The sequence below is a fragment of the Tachypleus tridentatus genome, chromosome 4 (genome assembly GCF_004210375.1).
Source record: "Tachypleus tridentatus isolate NWPU-2018 chromosome 4, ASM421037v1, whole genome shotgun sequence".
NCBI lineage: Eukaryota > Metazoa > Arthropoda > Merostomata > Xiphosura > Limulidae > Tachypleus > Tachypleus tridentatus.
In genome coordinates, this window is record NC_134828.1 from 109302709 (window position 1) to 109324266 (window position 21558).

Consider the following 21558-nt stretch of genomic DNA (forward strand, 5'->3'; position numbering starts at 1 on the left):
CTACCATAAACATGTAGCAGACCTTTCCTCACTATCATAAACATGCGACAGTCCTTCTCACACTACCATAAATATGTAGCAGTCCTTTCCTTACTACAATAAACATGTGGCTGTCCTTCCCTCACTATCATAAACATGCGACAGTCCTTCTCTCACTACCATAAATATGTAGCAGTCCTTTCCTTACTACAATAAAAATGTGGCAGTTCTTTCCTCACTACAATAAAAATGTGGCAGTTCTTTCCTCACTACCATAAACATGTGGCAGTCCTTTCCTTACTACCATAAACATGTGGCAGTCCTTTCCTTACTATCATAAACATGTGGCAGTCCTTTCGTCACTAACATAAACATGTAGCAGACCTTTCCTCACTATCATAAACATGCGACAGTCCTTCTCTCACTACCATAAATATGTAGCAGTCCTTTCCTTACTACCATAAACATGTGACAGTCCTTTCCTCACTACCATAAACATGTGGCAGTCCTTTCCTCACTACCATAAACATGTGGCAGTCCTTCTCTCACTACCATAAATATGTAGCAGTCCTTTCCTTACTACCATAAACATGTTGCAGTCCTTCTCTCACTACTATAAACATGTGGCAGTCCTTCCATCATTACCATAAACACCTGGCAGTCCTTTTCTCACTATCATAAACATGTAGCAGTCCTTTCCTTACTGTCATAAACATGTGGCAGTCCTTTCCTTACTGTCATAAATATGTGACAGTCCTTTCCTCACTACCATAAACATGTGGCAGTCCTTCTCTCACTACCATAAATATGTAGCAGTCCTTTCCTTACTATCATAAACATGCGACAGTCCTTCTCTCACTACCATAAATATGTAGCAGTCCTTCCTTACTACCATAAACATGTGGCAGTCCTTTCCTCACTACCATAAACATGTGGCAGTCCATCTCTCACTACCATAATTATGTAGCAGTCCTTTCCTTACTATCATAAATCATGTGGCAGTCCTGTCCTCACTACCATAAACATGTGTCAGTCCTTTTCTCACTACCATAAACATGTAGCAGTTCTATCATCACTACCATAAACATGTACCAGACCTTTCCTCACTATCATAAACATGCGACAGTCCTTCTCACACTACCATAAATATGTAGCAGTCCTTTCCTTACTACAATAAAAATGTGGCAGTTCTTTCCTCACTACTATAAACATGTGGCTGTCCTTCTCTCACTATCATAAACATGTGGCAGTCCTTCCCTCACTACCATAAACATGTAGCAGTCCTTTCCTCACTATCATAAACATGTGACAGTCCTTCTCTCACTACCATAAACATGTGGCAGTTCTTCCCTCATTACCATAAACATGTAGCAGTACTTCCCTCATTACCATAAACATGTGAAAGTCCTTCTCTCATTACCATAAATATGTGAAAGTTCTTCTTTTACTATCATAAACATGTAGCAGTCCTTTCCTTACTATAAACATGTGGCAGTCCTTCCTTCATTACCATAAATATGTGACAGTTTTCTCCTCCTACCATAAACATGTGGCAGTCCTTCCCTCATTTACGAAAACATGTAGTGGTCCTTCTCTTATCACCATAAACAGGGAATCGAAATTCTAAATTTAGGGTTATAAATCCATGAACTTAATTAACACTGATCTAAAGGGAGACAATACAAGGCGATTAAACACTTTTTAAAAGTTTAGTTGCATAAAGACGGTTATATACTTTAAAGAAATTGAGGTAAAAATATTATTGTAAGACAAAATGTATAATTTAACGTTATTTTGTGTTATAGGTGCTTTAGATCTGGTTTGTTTGGTTTGTTTTGAATTTCGCACAAAGCTACACGAGGGCTATCTGCGCTAGCCGTTCCTAACTTAGCAATGAAAGACTAGAAGGAAAGAAGCTAGTCATCTCCACCCACCGCCAACACTTGGGCTACTCTTTTACCAACAAATAGAGGTATTAACCGTCACATTATAACGCCTTTGCGGCTGAAAGGGCAAGAATGTTTGGTGCAACGGGGATTTGAACCTGCGACCTTCAGATTACGAGTCGAACGCCATAACCCACCTGGTCATACTGAGCCACACATTATACTTTCTCTTTTACTTCAGTGACGCACATTTGCACTTCTCCGATTATGTTGTCATTATCCTTTGTTGGATTTTTTGTAACTTTATACAACTCATCTTTTACTCAAAACCTCCATCTTGTTCCTCTGTTAACCTCCGTGACTTTTAACCTTCTTCATGGCTTCTTTTTATTATTTTCTTTCTCTTTATTCTTGTTTCATCATTTTCAGCAAATTTTTGACGTCGGTTTTAGTATCTCTCGCCATCTTGAATTCATTTCAGTTGTTATTATATTTTGCCATAATAATCCCACTCCTGACGCCTTAATTGTAACGGTTTCTATTGTTGAACGAGTTTTCTTAGATTAATCGTTATAAAGGAGGAATTGAGATTCCACTCCAGTTAATATTTGATAAACATACATTTTATGTTATTTAACTACAAATTTTACAAGTTAACAAATACAGTATACATTAACAAAGCAATATTGTTTACTTTGTTTTTTCTTATAGATAACAATATTTTTTTCGTACATCTAGCACTTGGTTGAACCACAAACTCAGTATTGATAGTTGTGACATAACATATAACTGAAATAAACATAAGTTCCCTAACTTAACAAACAATTAATCAGTAAACTCATTAATTAATCACCTTTAGTTTAACTCACCTTTTTTTAGTCATTTTGCTCAAACCATTTTTTTGAAATCTTCAAGATTATATTCATTAAGCTATGCCTATCACGTGACTTTAAAACGCCCTCTAGAATTTGTAAAAACAATAATACAAAAGTTTGAATTAAAAACAACACTAATCGCATTTAAGGCCCAATTCGTGTCTTCCATGTTTACTGTTTTTAAACTACCATTAATACAACAGATTATGTTAATTCTTTTTAAAGATATAATGGTTTTATAATAATAACATTCGATACCCAATTCGTACTTAATAAACTCATGTTGTTCTCCAACGTAGTTTATTTATGCAATAATATTTAATAGTTACTAACACAATAATACTTTCATTTAATAATTTCACTATTTCTATGTTTTTGAGTTTGTAGTTGTGATTAAGTTACTCTATGTTTGTTACATAAATAATAGATAAAATGTATCAAGGTCAATGTGCTTTTTGCCAGAGTGTTCACTCCTTAACTTATATTTAAGTTTATATAACCCTGTTTGTTTGGTTTGAATTTCGCGTAAAGCTACACGAGGGCTATCTCCGTTAGCCGTCCTTAATTTAGCAGTGTAAGACTAGAGGGAAGGCAGCTAGTCATGAACACCCACCGCCAACTCTCGGGCTTCTTTATTACCAACAAATAGTAGGATTGACAATGACATTATAACGCCCCCACGGCTGAAGGAGCGAGCATGTTTGGAATGACAGGGATTCGAATCCGCGAATTACAAGTCGAGTTCCTTAACCACTTGACCATGCCAGGCCTTATATAACACTAATCACGAGTGTAACATATACCTCTGCGGTATTTCACATTCGGGACATTTTTGTTTTCTAACCCCAAAATAACCTCAGTAGCACGAAATAAAAATATATTCTTTAGTCGTCAATGCCAACTTTAAATCGCGACTAAAATCGGAAGTCCAGTTTGCTGGAAGACTGTACTTTTTCATGCTAATAATGAACAGTCAAGTATAACTGTATTGGGAAACCCTTCTTGCTGAACCCTAACACCTACGCACAGAACTCGGTGAAAACAAAGCAGAGAAAGTTAAACAGACATGAACAGGTGACTCCGTTAACAACTGGAATGTTAGATGGTATGTTTAGACAAAACAAATAGTTTTATAAGTAAGGCGTTAGGAAAACTATCGGACTGAGGAGAATAAAAGTATTTTATAAATAATGAAATAACGTATGGGAAAGAAATTTTGAGGTTCAATACAAGAATTACAAATCATTGTACAAATAACTATAAACAAATATCAGTTTTTATATATACCACTAGATAAAGTAAGCTACTCATTTCTTAGGCCCCTCATAGCCAGGTGGGTTAAGGCGTTCGACTCGTAATCTGAGGGTCGCGGGTTCGAATCCCCATCGCACCAAACATGCTCGCCCTTTCATTCGTAGGGGCGTTATAATGTGACGGTCAATCCTACTATTCGTCGGTAAAAGAGTAGCCCAAAAGTTGGCGGTGGGTGGTGATGACTAGCTGCCTTCCCTCTAGTCTTACACTGCTAAATTAGGGACGGCTAGCACAGATAGCTCTCGTGTAGCTTTGCGCTGAATTAAAAAAAAACAACAGCTAATTCCTTATCAGTGAACCACAGAATTTACTGTTTTCTTATTGATAATTTACTTGTTACTAAAGCTTGTACCAAACAAAACAAAAATATTCATATTGATATTCTTACGTTACATAACTCATTCACTCATTCATATACTTTATAAACATTCCGTGTAAGTTGCTTTAAAGTAATTCAGTTTCATTAAGTTTATCTCAATTCAAGCTCGATCGTGGCCGAAGGGTTAACCGTATTAAGCTGAATATATGAGTATGCTGAATAGTTCTAGGTGTGGTTCTACCGAAACACACGTCTCACTTTCATCTGTGGGTGTGTTATAAGAGACTTTCTATATCACAGTTCTGATCAGGTTAACCACTTCAGGGAGCCTGAGACGCTAACTCGTTGCCAGAAGCTCAAAATTGCGTCTACGTCTTAGCAGTAAAAGTCTGAACTTACCGTTTAACCCATGTGATGTCGTTCAGGTGAGCAAATAAACAAACATTTGTTAATTCATGTTCAAATCAAATAAAAAGGCTACTAATAAAACAAACCATCAACCGTACCAGTATTTACTTTCTATATGTTAAATTGTCACACGGATTTGTCTTTTCGTGTCTACTCAATTTAACGATTGTTCGAAAAGACAGTGATCGTAGAAGTCGTTCGAAATGTTGATTATTTTGTTAAAATCCGTATTAATTTCGAAACGAGACAGGATTGATGTTAATAGCATTTCTTGAGTCGCCGGATGATGTTTTAAGAAAGACGGATGTTACATGACTTTAAAAATATAATTTTATCAGCTATTAGAGCTATAGATTATTATCAGAACCAGGGTCTATGTGCTAGGACCTTCGGGCGTTACAAATAAGACGTGGTTTTACATGACTGCTGTGACTTTAGTTATCTGTGTTAAGGTCGTAAAGAAAAACGCTCTGCCTTACTTGGCTACTGCAAGGACGCTACCAATCACCGTGATAATGACAAGGTTAATGACCCGCATTCAGAACCCCGGGGCTCAAGACGTGGTCCCAACCCTACTTCTCTCTGGTGATAAAATACAACTAAGTCTAATCAGTAGTTGTATATCAGTTCTAGTTCTATCGCAAAGATTATTTGGTCTTGTACAAACTGACTTTAACTAATACAAAAACAACATACCCTAATCTGTCTCACAGTTTAACGTGTTAACGAGTTAAGTGAATCAATTTTAAGAGTTTAACGTTAACAGTTATACATAAGAAGCGACGCGGGAGTTCGAAGTTAGCCTGTGTAAGATGGCCTCGTGAGACCTCTGGGTCGTACTGGTCACGTGATCCTTCAGAAGTGGTTCCACAGGACACTGAACTCTTGACCTTACACTGTTGCTGTATATATGACACTTGGGAAGTCAGTACTACGTATTCCCTTCATTGGGAATAGAGTTCGAAAGCACAGACTGGCACTTTATAGATGTAATAAAAGAAACACATATGTGATACAAATTTATAAATATATTAACAATCAGGAACAAATAACTTCCACTGTCAGTTCTTCAAGGAAGCTAGGTAAAGACCAAATGTATATTTAATTGGTTCACCCGAGTTCGAAATTGTCACTAAAAATTAATCACTTGTAAAGGAGAGATAGGGACAAGCGAAAAAGTTCATTACTATTTGAACAGAACACGTTTACACTCCTGGGAACACTATAATTAAATGCAGGACATTAGTAAAGGCTTTGAAAAACAATAGATAAGCGACGTACATGACATTTCTTGTGAAAACGATGACAAATGACCTCAACAAAAAGGAGAAGTGTTAACTGTCTTATAGCTTTCAGAAGTCACATAAAGTCAGTATTAAAGACATTGGAATATTTTATTTCTTCGTATCTTGATTGTTTATTCGACTGTTACTGGATTTAATAATCAGTGATGTCGAGAAAACCCACTTGTAGAGAAATATATATGTAAAAAACGGCTCGTTTGGGTTGAGTCCCAAGGAATGTATAGTCCAGTATGGGTGTAAACAAGAAGAAAGCAATCAAATATCATTTCTTAACCTCAAAATTACAAGAACCGATACACAGTTTGAAACAGGAATTCACCGAAAAATCACCCATACTGGACTATGCATTCCTTGGGACTCAGCACATGAAACTAAACAAAAACTCAACATACTAAGAAAACAAATAAACACAGCCATAAAACTATGCTCACCAGATAAAATTAACGATGAATTAGACAAAATAAAACAATACTTCATCAACATCAATAAGTTTCCTCCACAAACCGTAGAAAACATTATACGCATACACCTAGACAGAAAGCAAAATCAACCAACAAAAGTAGGTAACCGTCACTGTATCATTGTAGTCAAATCAACCAAAATGCGTAACCATCATTGTTTTTTTAGACTAAATCAACGAAAGTGAAACTGATATTGCTTCATTATAATTAAATTAATCAAAGTGTGTAACCACCACTATTTTATTGTAGCAAGATTAACCAAATTGTAAAACCGCTACTTTTCATAACAGGAAAACCAACCAGAGTGTGTAACCTTAACAATCCGTTATAGCTGTGTAATCAAAGATGTAACCACCAATGTTTCATTACAACTAGATCAACAAAAGTGTGTAACCACAATTGTTTCATTAGAGCTAACTGAATTAAAGTGTAAAAAGACAGTTTCATTATAACGAAATCAACAAGAGTGTGTAACCATCAACATTTCATTACATCCAAACGAGAAAACTCTGTAACCATCGCTGTTCCGTTATAGCTATATCAACCAAAGTGTGTAACCATTATTGTTTCATTATAGCTATATTAACCAAAGTTTGTAACCATCATTGTTTCATTATAGTTACATCAACAAAAGTTTGTACCATCAATATTTCATTATAGCTATATCAACCAAAGTGTGTAACCATTATTGTTTCATTATAGCTATATCAACCAAAGTGTGTAACCATTATTGTTTCATTATAGCTATATCAACCAAAGTGTGTAACCATTATTGTTTCGTTATAGCTATATCAACCAAAGTTTGTAACCATCATTGTTTCATTATAGTTACATCAACAAAAGTGTCTAACCATCATTGTTTCATTATAGCTATATCAACCAAAGTGTGTAACCATTATTGTTTCGTTATAGCTATATCAACCAAAGTTTGTAACCATCATTGTTTCATTATAGCTATATCAACCAAAGTGTGTAACCATTATTGTTTCGTTATAGCTATATCAACCAAAGTGTGTAACCATTATTGTTTCGTTATAGCTATATCAACCAAAGTTTGTAACCATCATTGTTTCATTATAGCTATATCAACCAAAGTTTGTAACCATCATTGTTTCATTATAGTTACATCAACAAAAGTGTGTAACCATCATTGTTTCATTATAGCTATATCAACCAAAGTGTGTAACCATTATTGTTTCGTTATAGCTATATCAACCAAAGTTTGTAACCATCATTGTTTCATCATAGTTACATCAACAAAAGTGTGTAACCATCAATATTTCATTATAGCTATATCAACCAAAGTGTGTAACCATCACTGTTTCATTATAGCTATATCAACCAAAGTGTGTAACCATCATTATTTCATTATAGCTATATCAACCAAAGTGTGTAACCATTATTGTTTCGTTATAGCTATATCAACCAAAGTTTGTAGCCATCATTGTTTCATTATAGTTACATCAACAAAAGTGTGTAACCATCATTGTTTCATTATAGCTATATAAACCAAAGTGTGTAACCATCATTGTTTCATTATAGCTATTTAAACCAAAGTGTGTAACCATTATTGTTTCGTTATAGCTATATCAACCAAAGTTTGTAACCATCATTGTTTCATTATAGCTATATCAACCAAAGTGTGTAACCATTATTGTTTCGTTATAGCTATATCAACCAAAGTTTGTAACCATCATTGTTTCATTATAGCTATATCAACCAAAGTGTGTAACCATTATTGTTTCGTTATAGCTATATCAACCAAAGTTTGTAACCATCATTGTTTCATTATAGTTACATCAACAAAAGTGTCTAACCATCATTGTTTCATTATAGCTATATCAACCAAAGTGTGTAACCATTATTGTTTCGTTATAGCTATATCAACCAAAGTTTGTAACCATCATTGTTTCATTATAGCTATATCAACCAAAGTGTGTAACCATTATTGTTTCATTATAGCTATATCAACCAAAGTGTGTAACCATTATTGTTTCGTTATAGCTATATCAACCAAAGTTTGTAACCATCATTGTTTCATTATAGCTATATCAACCAAAGTTTGTAACCATCATTGTTTCATTATAGTTACATCAACAAAAGTGTGTAACCATCATTGTTTCATTATAGCTATATCAACCAAAGTGTGTAACCATTATTGTTTCGTTATAGCTATATCAACCAAAGTTTGTAACCATCATTGTTTCATCATAGTTACATCAACAAAAGTGTGTAACCATCAATATTTCATTATAGCTATATCAACCAAAGTGTGTAACCATCACTGTTTCATTATAGCTATATCAACCAAAGTGTGTAACCATCATTATTTCATTATAGCTATATCAACCAAAGTGTGTAACCATTATTGTTTCGTTATAGCTATATCAACCAAAGTTTGTAACCATCATTGTTTCATTATAGTTACATCAACAAAAGTGTGTAACCATCATTGTTTCATTATAGCTATATAAACCAAAGTGTGTAACCATCATTGTTTCATTATAGCTATTTAAACCAAAGTGTGTAACCATTATTGTTTCGTTATAGCTATATCAACCAAAGTTTGTAACCATCATTGTTTCATTATAGCTATATCAACCAAAGTGTGTAACCATTATTGTTTCGTTATAGCTATATCAACCAAAGTTTGTAACCATCATTGTTTCATTATAGCTATATCAACCAAAGTGTGTAACCATTATTGTTTCGTTATAGCTATATCAACCAAAGTTTGTAACCATCATTGTTTCATTATAGCTATATCAACCAAAGTTTGTAACCATCATTGTTTCATTATAGTTACATCAACAAAAGTGTGTAACCATCATTGTTTCATTATAGCTATATCAACCAAAGTGTGTAACCATTATTGTTTCGTTATAGCTATATCAACCAAAGTTTGTAACCATCATTGTTTCATTATAGCTATATCAACTAAAGTGTGTAACCATTATTGTTTCGTTATAGCTATATCAACCAAAGTTTGTAACCATCATTGTTTCATCATAGTTACATCAACAAAAGTGTGTAACCATCAATATTTCATTATAGCTATATCAACCAAAGTGTGTAACCATCACTGTTTCATTATAGCTATATCAACCAAAGTGTGTAACCATCATTATTTCATTATAGCTATATCAACCAAAGTGTGTAACCATCATTATTTCATTATAGCTATATCAACCAAAGTGTGTAACCATCACTGTTTCATTATAGCTATATCAACCAAAGTGTGTAACCATCATTGTTTCATTATAGCTATATCAACCAAAATGTGTACCCACCAATATTCATTGTACCAAAATTAATGAAACCATGCAACCACCAAAGTTTCATTATACCTAAATCAGTCAAAGTATTTAACCACCACTTTTTCGTAAAAGCTATATCTACCAAAGTGTGTAACCATCATTATAGCTAAATGAACCAAACACTGTAATGACCACTGACTGCTTCATTATATACAAATCAATAAAAGTGTGTAACCAACATTCAACATTATAGAAAAATGAACCACAGTATGCAACCACTATTGTTTCAGTATAGCTATAAAACCAACATGTGTAACCACCATTTTCTCAGTATAGTTAAATCAACGAAAATGTTTAATTAGCACTATTTTATTATGTCTGATTCAATCAAATTATATAACCACTAATTTATCATGATAGATATATCAGTCCCTACTGTTTGAAACTCCCACAGTTTTTTATAACTAAATCAAAGTATGTACAACCACTATTTCATAAAAGCAAAATAATATAAAGCGTTTAATCACCAATGTCTCATTATAGCTAATTCAACCAAGGTGAATAAATACCACTGTTTCATTATAGCTAATTCAACCAAGGTGTATAACTACTACTGTTTCATTATAGCTAATTCAACCAAGGTGTGTAAATACTACTGTTTCATTATAGTTAATTCAACCAAGGTGTATAAATACTACTGTTTCATTATAGCTAATTCAACCAAGGTGTATAAATACTACTGTTTCATTATAGCTAATTCAACCAAGGTGTATAAATACTACTGTTTCATTATAGCTAATTCAACCAAGGTGTATAAATACCACTGTTTTATTATAGCTAATTCAACCAAGATGTATAAATACTACTGTTTCATTATAGCTAATTCAACCAAGGTGTATAAATACTACTGTTTCATTATAGCTAAATCAACGAAACTGCGTAATCGCAACTGTTTGGTCAGAGCTAAATCAATGAATTTGTAAAACTCAAGTGCCTTCAAAACAAAATCAACCAACTCATATAACCACCACAGGTACATTATACCTATGTGAATAAAAATATGTAATTACAGTTGTTACATTATCAAATTGTGTAACCTACACTCTTTCATGATAGCGAAATCTATTAAAGAGGGTAACCACCACTGTTAAACTACAACTAAGCATAATATACAACTGTTTGAAATTATAAATTTATAATTTACCTAATTAATATATTTTACAGATAAGAGAATCAGAAATTATAAAACAAAAACATTCCTTGTAGTTAATAGCATTGGGAAACAAAAGCATATGGTTCAACTTGGGACACCAGAGTCATCCGGAAAGAGACCTGCGATAAGTCATTCCCAGCAAAGTGCATCTGGTTTCATAAACACAAAATTCAGTGGCAAAGCCATTCACATGTCCTGGGCAGCTGTATGAAGATTCCTCGCATGTAACAGCAACGTACGTCGCGTGTACACGTCCTGACTCCACGACATATCAGTTCAACCATTGTATACCTTAAAAAAAGCAACAATAGAACGAAGCGAGTATCCATGCGAAGACGTACCGGCCACAGCTCCTATTTATTTCTTGTGAGATTGGGCACTAAGAAATAGTCGTCCTCTTACGTTACATGGATTATTGATAGCATGCAGGGAAGAGTGGTATGCTTTAGATATTACTTTCTTACGCGCGGTACAATTTCGAAGAAAATTAAACTGTAAATATATTGTTTAAGCACGCAGTCGTCACACAAAGTGCATAACGAGACAATATATACTGCAATAATGTGGAGAGGCTTCATTATCCTTTTAGCATACGGTACTGAACTTCGGAAATGTCTGATATAAATTACTTCCTTCAAACTATTTTACTTGTTTAGCTTGAGAAACACTAAGTTATACAATATCCTATCAGTGCTCCACCCACTGCATGCATCTAGACCAGAGTTTTAGAGTTTTAAGCCAACGAGGATTCCATTATGGCTAATATAACAGTACAATGTAGTCATAATTTATTTGGTCCTGGCTTAGAAAACAAAACGTATGTTCACAAAATGAATAGCTTTATAAACGTTTCGGTTAAATATACTGTATAATATTACCAAATCTTTTTATAAACGTTTCGGTTAAATATACTGTATAATATTACCAAATCGTTTTATAAACGTTTCGGTTAAATATACTGTATAATATTACCAAATCGCTTTATAAACGTTTCGGTTAAATATACTGTATAATATTACCAAATCGTTTTATAAACGTTTCGGTTAAATATACTGTATAATATTATCAAATCGCTTTATAAACGTTTCGGTTAAATATACTGTATAATATTACCAAATCGCTTCATAAACGTTTCGGTTAAGTATACTGTATAATATTACCAAATCGCTTCATAAACGTTTAGGTTAAGTATACTGTATAATATTACCAAATCGTTTATTTCAGACATTTTTTTAAGTTCTTACATGATTTAACTGCACTAGACGAATATTAAATACTATCTTACATCATATAGGCCTGGCATGGCCAAGCGCGTAAGGCGTGCGACTCGTAATCCGAGGGTCGCGGGTTCGCGCAAAACATGCTCGCCCTCCCAGCCGTGTGGGCGTTATAATGTGACGGTCAATCCCACTATTCGTTGGTAAAAGAGTAGCCCAAAAGTTGGCGGTGGGTGGTGATGGCTAGTTGCCTTCCCTCTAGTCTTACACTGCTAAATTAGGGACGGCTAGCACAGATAGCCCTCGAGTAGCTTTGTGCGAAATTCCAAAAACAAACAAACAAACAAACAATCTTATATCACAATTTGCCCCCGCTAGTAGAGCAGTAAATATGTGGATTAACAGCGCTAAAATCAGGGGTTCGATTCCTCTCGGTGGGCTCAGCAGATACCCCGATGTAGCTTTGCTATAAGTAGCACACACACATATATCACAATTTATTTGTTCGGATATCATTACCTTGGTGTTGATAACACTATATAACACAAATTTTGTTCGTGGATAGTTTCTTAATTGCTTATGTTATAAAAGTACAGAAAATGACCATTATTCTCTTCAAACTTTGCTTTTGTGACCTGGATATGAAATTTAGAAATTAAACTAATTTCTATGTAAAAACGGACAAATTTACACATTTTCATTTACATAAGGTCTGAATAAAACAACTTATGAATCAAGATTTACATGTATTTATACTAAAGTTATACAAAAATGTTTAGAAGTGAGTAGTTTTTCGAAACTTGCGACTGTAATGTAAATCACTTTCACGTATCAGCCCCCAAATATAGTCTCCCATCATGTTTTCGTTATACACTTCCAGGTTACAAAAGCAAAGTTTGAAGAGAAAAAAATTGGTCTTTTTTAATTTATTTTAGACATAAGGAATTGGGAAATAACACTTTCTGTCCAGGAACAAGAAAAATAAACATTTTGTTACATAGTGTAATCACGTCTGTACATTACTACAATTCATTCGTTAGAAATCTTGGTAGAGACAGTAGTGAAGCTTAAAATGAACAATGATGAATTACTCAGGCCTGAACAATGGTGTATTACCCAAATCTGAATAATGAAAAATTAGTGAGTCTAAACAATGATGAATTACTCAGGTCTGAATAATTATGAATTACTGAATTTCAACAATAAAGTATTAATCAGGTCTGAACAATAATGAATTGCTGAGGCTCAACAGTGAGACACTACTGAATTTGAACAATGATGAATTACTCAGGCCTGAACAATGGTGTATTACCCAAATCTGAACAATGAAAAATTAGTGAGTCTAAACAATGATGAATTACTCAGGTCTGAATAATTATGAATAACAGTCTGTACAATAATGAATTATTGAGTCTGATAATTCACGAAATACTGATTCAGAACAATAAAGAATTAATGAAATCTGTACAAAGATGAATTACTCAGGTGTGAGTAGTGATGAATTACTTACTCTGAAGGAAAAGAATTACTCAGAACAAAACAAAGGTGGATTAATAAAGCTGAACAATTACGAATTACTGAGTATAACAAATGAGGAATTACTGTGTTTGAACAGTAACAAATCACTGAGTCTGAACAATTAAAAATTATTCAGGTTTGAGCAGTGATGAATTACGGAGTATGAACAATGAAAAATAACCTGAGTCTGAATAATGATGAATTTCATGGCTGAACAGCGTTGAATTACTGAGTCTGACAAAAAATAAATTAGTAAGTCTGAACAAAGAAGAATTACTCAGATTTGTACAATGCTGAATTATTAAGTCTGAGTAATGAAGGATTATTCAGCTCTGAAAAGTGATGAACTACTGAATCTGAACAATGAAGAATTACTCAGGTATTAAAAATGATGAATTACTGAGTCCGAGGAATAAAGAATTACTCTTGTCTGAACAGTGATGAATTACTGAGTCTGAACAATGAAAAAAATAGTTAAGTATGAAAATAATGAAGTACTGAGTTTGAGCAAAGATGAAATATTGTGTCTCAATAATGAACAATGAAGAATTAGTCAGGTCTGAACAATGGTGAATTACTTAGTCTCAACAATGATGAATTATCGATTATGAACAATGAATAATTATTCAGTTCTGACCAGTGATGAATTTCTGTGTCTGAACAATAAAGAATTACTGAGTATGAACGATGAGGAATTACAAAGATCTGATCAGTGATGAATTACTGAGTCTGAACAATAGAGAATTACCCAATTTGATTTTCAAAACATTCATGAGGACAATCTGCAGCAAATACGAAATGAGGCTCGTCAAACCGTAACCTTTTTATCCAGCGCAACAATCCATGAGCTTGACCTGAGTTTCTTAACTTCTTTTGAGTTCAGACAGTTCACTGTACTTCCTATTTTTTCCCTATCAGTGGTCACAGAATTCGATTAAACGTCAGTCAAATGTTTAAGTGAGAAAGAGGAAATAAATATGGAAAAAATACAATTATTTATTGATAACGATATGTTCGAAAACTCTATTATTATTATTTCCTAAATACATCTGAAATAAGATGTTACGATATGAGTTGATTTGTACAAAATGAAATAATTTATTAACCTTACGAAGAAGAAAATATAACTAAAGACCAAAAAACGGGAAACATCGTAAAGAACTTTCTTTAATAGATTTTTCAGGCAGAGTATTCATGATGAAACGTTACAGAATGGACGGCAACTGCCTGTTGTGGAACACAAGTGTAGAGGACGTTTTGAAAGTCTTCCGTCTTTACTGCCCAAAAGACGAAAGGCGGAAGGCTTTCGAAAAGTCGTCCTCTACACTTGTGTCTCCACAACAGGCAGTTGCCGTCCATTCTGTAACGTTTCATCATTGTAAAAAAACATGATTTGTAAATACATGACGCAAAGAGGTGTAAGGTGAACGTATTTATAAGTTTATCTTAAAGGCTTTCAAATAAATGAGCTATTTGTTTATTTCCTTATATTTTATAACACAAGACTATGATGTTTTAATGGGGTTTGGCTCGTTTTGAATTTGGTGCAGAGCTACATGAGGGCTATCTGCGTTAGCTGTCCTTAACATAACCGTGTAAGACTAGAAGGAAGGCAGCTAGTCATCACCACCTACTGCCAACTCTTGGGCTACTTTTTTACCAATGAATAGTGAGATTGACTGTCACATTATAACGTCCCAACGGCTGAAAGGGCGAGCACGTTTGGTTTCGCGAGGATTCGAACCTGGAACCCTCGGAGTAGGTGTTGAGTGCTTTAACCACCTGGCCATGCCGGACCGTTTTAATGGACGTCAGAATATGTGCTGATATTCAATAGTTTTGTAGGAGGTACATGAGCACGTCGTGTTCTTACAGCTTGTGTGTTAGTTGTTCTAGTTATCTTTAAAGTTATTATATTAAAACAGGAACTTTTATTTAAATATTCAAGTGTTTTCTAAACACAGTTTTATATTAATTCGTTAAAGCTAGTTTACGGGTCATACTGATCAGATTATATGCTGAGCTGCTCAGTTTCCTTGAAGAGTACTTCTGAACTTCATACCAGTCACGGTTATAAAGTTGTGTTGTGACTGTAACAGAATATCCCCGATGTTGAATAGTTTTTTCAGACTTTATGTAGCTCAATGTTTGACTCAACGTTACACTTCACAGAAACTAAATATGGTAACCCAACTACCCTGTAATATAAATTACCATGTTAAACCTTCTCATTTTGAATCGAAGTAAAATCTATATATGTACTAGGAGAACTTCCCATTTCAAATCTTTTTTTAGTTTGTGCAATATCAGAATATATAAGTCTGCGCGTGACATCTTCTAGTTGTTTGACCCGCAATGATATACTCAAGCACGTTAAGCACGTGCATGTGACGTCTCTTATTCAGCCACGAAGTTTCCTGTTTGAAGAACGAAGTGTTTATGGTTATTACCTGAAGACAAGTTTCCAGATTTTTACCATCTTTTGCAGGTCATATATAAAAGAACAAGTCATTCAATTAAAAATAGCCTTGTCCCATATTTGATGCCTTATTTCTGAAACTATGTTAACTTATAGACAAGTAGGTCACCTATAGATTAGACATAAAAATATATCGATAAATCAAACGTACTGTTTTTAGATACGTGTACTTCATTCTTATGTTTGGAAATCTGGTTGTCGAACTGTTTTTTTTTTTCCTGTGTGTTTGTTTTTCTTCTTGTTTTGTATCATGAGCTACTAATTACGATAAGAAATGACTAAGCTAACGAGTTTAAGAGATTTGTCACATAATATCGTGACATGAACTTATGAACAAGCGAGAGAATTCTGTACCATGTGATTCTTTGTAACGTCAAGCTCAATGTATTCTCAACACGGTGCCACGTGCTCTAGATTACGTACTAACACACTCCACAACACCTCGTGACGCCGATTTTTTTTTTAATTCCAGGAATATCTACAATTTTACCATTTAAGCATCTTTTGCATGCAGTCAAGTCACATCCGAAGATTTCTTGACCCAAATTCTAACATAGTTTCAAAATTAAAAAAAAACAAACAACGTACATCAATATGTTAAAATCTGGTCTTACAAGGTAACACCCTTCCCAAGTTAAACACTTCTTTTCTGCCTCGAAGTTCTTAAGTAATCTTTGTTTCATGTTAGGCGAAAAGGAATGAAATTGATTTCTTTATTCTGAAAGCCACTTTCGCGTTGTTTCATGCGTTGCAAAGAAATTCAAGAGAAGATTTAACTTTCTAAGTCATACTCTCAAGTCAAACGTTTTGGCTCAAGTATTTCGAAACACTGAGCATATTCCATTAACATATTGTACAGATTACTTCCTTAAAGTTTGAAAAGGTTCATCATTCATACCGTCCCCTTATTGCTATAGTTTCACGACTCACAATCCCAGCAATTTGTTTGTTTGTATGTTAAGCACAACGCTAGAAATTCGGTATCTGTGCTCCACCCACCACAGGTATCGAAACTCATGATAAGTCCACTGACTTATTGCTGTGCCAGTGGGCGATCACCGAACTATATATTAAATTCAATAATACTTTATCGCCAACCATCCGCAGCTAACAAGGGTGTGTGTTTCCTGGTAGCAAAGCCACACTGGACTATCTGCTGAGTCTACCGAGGGGAATCGAACCCCTTATTGTAGCGTTGTAAATCCGTAGACTTACCGGAGTACGCTAACAAGGGAAGAACTTTTCCTTAGTTGTAAGTCATAAAAAATTAAACACATTATATCATAACGTACTTACTGTAATATAGGACATTGATCTCAACAATAGTCTATATAACTGGGTAAGTCTAATTAATAATTAATTATTAATATAATTTTACACTTTTATTTCTATATATTAATTAATAACTACCTCGTGTTCTAAGTTTCGGTTCCTAACTTACTGTGGCACGGTAGTTAGGGTGCTCGATTCGCAATCTAAGAGTCACTTCTTCGAATCCCCGTCGCATTTGTTTGTTTGTTTGTTTTGGAATTTCGCACAAAGCTACTCGAGGGCTATTTGTGCTAGCCGTCCCTAATTTAGCAGTGTAAGACTAGAGGGAAGGCAGCTAGTCATCACTACCCACCGCCACTCTTGGGCTACTCTTTTACCAACGAATAGTGGGATTGACCGTCACATTATACACCCCCACGGCTGGGAGGGCGAGCATGTTTAGCGCGACGCGGGCGCGAACCCACGACCCTCGGATTACGAGTCGCACGTCTTACGCGCTTGGCCATGCCGGGCTCCCCGTCGCACCAAACACGCTTGCCTTTTCAGCAAAAATACGGTCAATCCTACTATTTGATAGTACAAAAGTAGCCCAAGACTTGAAGGTGGGTGGTGATGACTAGCTGCTTTCCCTCTAGTCTTACACTGCTAAATTGGGGACGACTAGCGCAGATAGCCCTCGTGTAGCTTTGCGCGAAATTCAAAAACAAACCAAAGAAAGGTAATATTTTTATATGAAAGGATGCTTCTTTATTTAATATATAAACGACTAGAATAAATTATATACAGTCTTGGATTTGTGAAACTGTTTTCTTTAAAAGTGAAAGAAAGTAATAATTTTTACATATTTAAATTTATTATTCTTTGTATCAATGTTAAACATACTCACTTCTTATTTTAGTAATATAATCTTCAGTTAGAAGAAATCCACATAAAGATTACCTTTACCAGCCTTGTGGTAATCAAACTGCTTAAAATCACTTCACTTTCAGGTTCCAAGTTTTTACCAGCCCGCCATGGCCAGGTGGTTAAAGCACTCGACTCGTAATCTGAGGGTCGCCAGGCTGGAATCCCCATCACACCAACAATGCTCGTCCTTTCAGCCGTGGTGGCGTTATAATGTGACGATCAATCCCACTATTCGTTGGTAAAAGAGTAGCCCAAGAGTTGGCGGTGGATTGTGATGACTAGCTGCCCTCCCTCTAGTCTTACACTACTAAATTAGGGACGGCTAGCACAGATAGGCCTCGTGTAGCTTTGCGCGAAATTCAAAACAAACCAAACCCGAAGAAGCTGTAGAGTGGAACATTGAGTGTCTAATTAAATAAAGACATTTCAATGTTATAAGGTCGCTTACTTACAGTATTAATGCGTCTTATGAACACCAACATGCATTACAGGAATTAATTAAATAATATGCTAGGCCTAAATGTTTAAAGCTGTGGGTAAGGGTTATTCGTGTGTGATTTTATGAAATTCTCCCCCGGTTAATATGTTAGTTAGAGCCCAATATTCCGAGGGTCAGTGTTCTGAAAGTTTGATGTAATTTAACGTGTAGTCCTCATGTAGTTTTGCGCAAACTTCAAAAACAAATAAACAAACTTATCCTTTCATTTCTGTAAGTCTCAGTAACTGTTTCTGCGGTTTCACAGTTTCTACCGACTTTACATAACCAATTACTTCTGTCCTCTTACTAGTGTCTATTTAAGGTGGCACGAAAACATTGAAAAAAAAATATTATTCGGAAAATAATCTTATATGTTTTACATTATTCTAAAAAGTGAATACGTGTAAATATGATTCTTTTAGAATCTTAAATTTATTAAAGATACATTCATTAAAATGTTTACTGTTATATATACATAAAAAAACAGTCCCATAATCAAAGCGTAGACGACCATGTTTCTTATTGCCATGGGAACATCTGATGGATAACCGAAAATGAGTAGAAGACCGCCCGTAAAAGTCACCTATTTAAACCACTCTCACCACTATATTTTAGTATGTTGTCTGTCAGTACACACTAAAATGAGGTCGCATAAGGGATGATTAACTTTTCAATTTGTTCTATCGTTAATTAGTAAAACGTGCGCATGACATGAATCATGAGAAGAATTATGCATCCTGCAGACTACAGTACAACGCGATATATGAATTGAAAAGCAAGAAATAAAAATATTTGTTACTCTTAATTATAGTTGCCCCCCGCTAGTACAGCGGTATGTCTCCGAATTTACAACGCTACAATCAGCGGTTCGATTCCCCAAGGTGGGCTGAGCAGATAGCCTGATGTGGCTTTGCTATAAGAAAAACACACATACACACTTAATTATAGTTTTATTTACTCTTGAAACAGTAAACTATTGCAACCCTGAAGAAATACATAGAATTAATATCTGTTTTTAAATGTGTTTAATAAAGACTTTCTTTGTTTGATTTTTGTACAAAGCTACAAAGAGGGCTATCTGCCCCTAATTTAACAATGTAAGATTAGAGGGAAGGCAGCTAGTCATCGCCAAACACCGCCAAATCTTCGGCTACTCTTTACCAATGAACAGTGGGGTTAGCAGTCAGATTATAACGCCCCCACGACTGAAAGGGCAAGCTTGTTCGGTGAGACGGTATTCAAACCGGAGACACTCAGATTACGAGTCGAGTGCCCTAACCACCTGGCTAAGCCGAGTCTGTTTAATAAATAAACCAGAATTTAATTGTTTAAGTATTCAATTTTATCGTATCACGTGTCTTTTACGAAGAAACTACTGCTCTAATTGTGTCTTAGAAATGTTGTTTGGGGTAATAGTACATTAAACCTCTTGGATACGAAAGAGAAAGACGAAAAATATATTGTACAAGGATTATATTTACATATAGCATGTAATACTCATTGAAAATATTCAGAAATCATCTATAAGAGTAGTTGCGGTTATAAACTTGGAACTTGATGCGTTCAGAGATCCTCAATCTGCGTGATTCAGCATGCCAACCTAGAAGAGTCAGGCAGATAGGCGAGTCACTTAATATAATCTATTGATCGTCACTTCTACCACAATGTCAATGTTATTATGTACGCGTGTGTGTTGAAACGGTGTCTCCTCAGACCACTGTAAAACACGCAGCAATGATAATCGGCCATCTGTTGTCGTTAAAATCATTGTTGGGTTGATTACTCACTAGAGGGAGCCGCTCAAATGGATAATTTTACATTTTGACGGACCGCCCAACACTATATAGTTGAGCAACAAAAAAACTGGAATTAAAACGTTTCAACTCATACAGTCTTTACAGAAAATTTATTTGCATGAAAAATCCACAAAGAGTCCTTAAAAAACAAGAAGCCAAGACGATAAAGTGCACTGATATCTTTTCTTGTTAAATAAGTAACAGTATCGGTGTGAAAAAGTAATTGTAACGGTGTGAAAGGTAACAGTAACGGTGTGAAAAAGTAACAATAACGGTGTGAAAAAGTAACAGTAACGGTGTGAAAAAGTAACAATAACGGTGTGAAAAAGTAGCAATAACGGTGTGAAAGGTAACAGTAATGGTGTGAAAGTAACAGTAACGGTGTGAAAAAGTAACAATAATGGTGTGAAAGTAACAGTAGCGGTGCGAAAGTAACAGTAACGGTGTGAAAAAGTAACAATAACAGTGTGAAAGTAACAGTAGCGGTGCGAAAGTAACAGTAACGGTGTGAAAAAGTAACAATAACGGTGTGAAAGGTAACAGTAACGGTGTGAAAGAGTAACAATAACAGTGTGAAAGGTAACAGTAATGGTGTGAAAGTAACAGTAACGGTGTGAAAAAGTAACAGTAGCGGTGCGAAAAAGTAACAATAACGGTGTGAAAGGTAACAGTAACGGTGTGAAAGGTAACAATAACGGTGTGAAAGGTAACAGTAACGGTGTGAAAGGTAACAATAACGGTGTGAAAAAGTAACAAGAAATAAAGTAAAAATAAAAATATTCCTGTGTTCGGGAATTGTTTGTGCATTCTGCTTCTTTTGTTACTTAATAAACAGTAGAATGTGTCATTCTACAAAATACAACAAATGTGTTTTTG

General features: G+C 34.8%; 1 long non-coding RNA gene across 1 annotated transcript in view; it reads right to left on the bottom strand.

The window, feature by feature from the left end:
* Window positions 1–2803, bottom strand: part of LOC143248401 (uncharacterized) — a 30056-nt gene extending 27253 nt beyond the window's left edge. Inside the window, exon 1 of the long non-coding RNA XR_013026969.1 lies at window positions 2735–2803. This is a non-coding gene — a long non-coding RNA (uncharacterized LOC143248401). The remainder of the gene's footprint in view (window positions 1–2734) is intronic.
* Window positions 2804–21558: the final 18755 nt, after the last annotated feature.